Here is a 3,815-nt window from a genome sequence, read left to right on the forward strand (position 1 = left end):
ATTCAACATCCTACTTAAATGAATCTTTTTTTTTTCTCCATAAGCCTTCTGTGCTGTCCACCTTTCATATCTGTACTTAGCATTTGGGAATATAAAGGTGTAGATGGTGTTTGCTTAGGCCTCTAATGACATGATCTTTCTTTATTCTTCCATTGCTACTCTTCTGAGCCTTCTCCTGACTTCTTGGCTGCAATCTCAATTTGAACCAATGACTGAATCAAGGTTACCAAAATCTTTAACAATTTTAATATCTTCATTGTCTATGTTAAAGTTGTGCATTTCTTCTGTAGTCATAATTCTTGACTTCTTGATGTTCAAATGCAGTTCTTTCTTCTTTCACTCTCATCAGAAATCATTTCAGTCTATGGCCACACCACCCTGAACAAACCTGATCCTGTCTGATCTCACAAGCTAAGCAGAGTCAGGCCTCGTTAGTACTTGGATGGGAGACCGCCTAGGAAGACCAGGTGCTGTAGGTGTAAAAAAAAAATTTATTTCAAATTATTACTACCCTCTGCTGTTAAGATGGTGTCATCTGTGTAGGTTACCTCGTGAGTCCCTTGTATGGGGTTTGATTCTTTCACTCCTCAGGTAGCTCTGGGTTTTGAGTTTCCTCCTAATTATGGGTGACTGTGCCTGGGTTGGGGTTAACGGTGAGATCGTGCCTCAGCCTCTCCTACCTGCTTCAGTGTGGTTTCCTTCTTGTCCAACGTACAGGAGTCATTCCACTAGTTTTTAATTTTATTTCCTGCCCCCCACCCCCGCCCCACCGCAAGAGGAATTTGTTCCATGGGTAGCTACGGATTGGTGTGTCTATGAGAGGAGGTGAGCTCAGGGTCTTATTATGTCACCATCTTGAACCAGAAGCTCCTTTAACATTTATATTCTGAAGACATTTTCACTGGATATAGATTTATTAGTTGATAATGTCTTCCAATAGGCAAAAGATGCTACTCTTCTGGCTGCTCTCTTGCTAGTCTCCTGGCTGACATAGTTTCTAATGAGAATTCTGCTGTACATCTTTTCTTTGTTTATATATAGTGCCATGTTTTTCTAGGTGATTTAATATTTTCTCTTTATTATAACGTTTCCACAATTTAATAAAAAGTACATTGGCGTGCTATTTTTTTAACGTTTCTTTGGTTTGGAATTTGTGACTCTTTTTTTATTTGGATTATAGTATTTAGCAAATTTTACAAGTATTTACAAATTTATTTCTTTAAGTGTTTTCTGTCTCCACTGTGCTCTCTCTCGCTCTCTCTCTCTCTCTCGCTCTCTCTCTCTCTTACTCACTCTCTCTCCTTGTCATCTACTTACACGTTTGTTTGACTGACTGATAGTGTCTCACGGTTCAGTGAGTCTGCTCATTGTTTCCACTGTGCTGCTTCATTTTGCAGAGTAGCTATTACCTTACTTTCAAGTTTTCTTATCTTTTATTTACAGTACCTAATATGCTATTAATTGTTCCTAGCATGTTTTTCACTTTATATCATAATTTTAATCTTTAAAAGTTCTATTAGGGCCTTTGGAAAATCTTCAGTTTTCTTATCGTCATGTTTCTGTTTTCCTTTACATCCTTGAACATATTTATAATATTGATAATAGGTGTTAAAACTATGTGCTAATTACACCATTTCCCTTATATTGTTTTCCCCCCCTCCTGATTATAGGTTATATTTTACTGCTTTCTTTAATGTCTGATGGTTTTTTTTATGGTAGACATCGTGAAATTTATGTTGTTTTAAAGGAATTCTGTTTTAAAGGAATTCAACAGAATTCTGTTGAATTCCTTTAAACAGTGTCATATTTTTAGCACACAGTAAATTTACTTGCAAGTCAGTTTAATCCTTTGAAAGTTTTATTTAAAGCTTTGTTAAGATGAATCTGGAGCACCCCTTATTCTATATATAACTTAGCCCAACCACTTAAGTAAGAGCTGTCCGAGGGCTCTATCCAACTTCCCATATAGTACAAGGTTTCTCCAAGCTGGTGGGAGAAAACTCTGTGTGAACTTGGAGAATTATTCAATCTATTAATTTGGGGATTTTCTTTCTCAAGTTTTATAGAGCTTCATCTCTTGCATACACAGATAAACTTGTGCTCCAACATTCAAGAACGTTCTCTGCAGAAATCTATAGTCTTCCCTGTGTAGAGCTTCCTTCTCTTCAGTAATATACCCCATAAATTCTGGGAAGATCAGCTACCTTGAGTTCCAACCTCTGTCTCAACTCAGAAAGACCACTGGGCTCTACTTGAGTTCTTTCTCCTGCATTGCATCATAGAAATTTGATTGCAAGCAACAATAATTGACATTGTATTCTTTCATTTATTCTTTAATAAATATTCATTGAACACTCACTCTGTGCCAGGCACTGCTTAATGAACTAAATACTTACAATGCAAACAACAGAAAAATTTCTCAGTCCTCAGGATATTTACATTCTCTTTTACAAGAAAAGGATTTTTACTGGAAAGATATCTCCAATAAGCACAGAAAAAAATTAGAATATAGGAAATTCAGAGAGTCAAGAAAATAAACAGAAACCAAGGTCCCACACAGAGACAGTATATATGCACATGCTACTGTTGCTGAAATGAATAAGCCCTCTAATCATTTTCAAATTCTTGCCTTATTTGTTCAAGATTTGGAGTGTAAGGAGAAATAATTATATTGGCAAAATCTAAGTCAGTACTTACCCCCTGAGTCTTCAAATTCAGGCAGAGGAAAGATCAGGACTTCTTAATTTCTGCAGTGGAAGTCAGGCAAGATCTCCAACAAGATAACTGAGAATTATTTAATATAATTGAGAATCCTTTAGAAGGGAGATCTGATGTGAGTAGAAAGGAGGGTAGTGATGAAATGCTGGACAATCAGAAAATGACAAAAATTCAGTATAGCTGTGTAGAACAGTCGAGACTCACAGAGATGGTAGTAGTAAGAAACTGAAAGAAAGCAGAAGCTGAATTCTAGTTAGAGAAGGAAAAATAAAGGTCAGTTATTCATTAGCAAAGACAAAGTAAACGACTGGAAGAGGAGAGCTGAATTCTGAGAAACTAACTGGCTATTGGGTCACCAGGACTGTTGCAGGCCAACTAGAGCTACTTCTGTCTTCTGGACAATGATGGGTCATGTTCCAGTTGCCCTCAAAGACTGGATGCATGGCAGATATGATATTTTTCTTTACCTTTTTATTCCCTTAGTCATCTACAATGAACCCATCAGTAAACAAAAGAAACCGGAGTGTGTCTGGAAGAACTGACCAAATTTTGCTTTGCTAAGTTATGAGGAAGTTATGTAAGGGCCAGGAAATGCTGGAAGTTCTCCAATCTGTGTGGATTCCTTGCTCCGAGTGAGTGGGGGATCCCATCAAGAATCTCACTTGGAACCTGCAAACCTTCCCCACCTACACTGGGTTTGCTATTCTGGGACTTCCTTTTAAGAAATGTGACAGAAGGTATCAGCGGTTTGACCATTGTTTCCACCTGTGACTCCCCAGCAGCTATGATTCACTCAAAATAAGTCACTGGGCTGGAAGTTTTTGCTCTAACACTTACAGAATTTAAGTGTCTCACTTTGATTTTTCAAAATGCAAATGACTTTTGCCATCACAGTGCAAGTTCTCTCCAAAGAATGAATTCCCCTTAAGCATGGTCGGCCTGTGAATCAGGAGTTGTAGAGTGGGGAGGACAATTAAACCAATGGCAATATTTAGTTCCCTGCCAAGAGTAGCTTGCCCAGTTAACAGATGGTGCTCAGATGGCTGCAGTGCACCGAAAACACCCTAGGCTAGCTGGTTGCTCAGCTGGGGACACAC

General features: G+C 38.1%; 1 pseudogene; it reads left to right on the plus strand.

Moving 5' to 3' along the window:
• The first annotated feature begins 360 nt into the window (after positions 1 to 360).
• LOC118609733 lies at positions 361 to 479 on the plus strand (annotated as a pseudogene).
• Positions 480 to 3,815: the final 3,336 nt, after the last annotated feature.

Source organism: Rousettus aegyptiacus, unplaced genomic scaffold (assembly GCF_014176215.1).
Source record: "Rousettus aegyptiacus isolate mRouAeg1 unplaced genomic scaffold, mRouAeg1.p scaffold_m13_p_11, whole genome shotgun sequence".
NCBI classification, from domain to species: domain Eukaryota; kingdom Metazoa; phylum Chordata; class Mammalia; order Chiroptera; family Pteropodidae; genus Rousettus; species Rousettus aegyptiacus.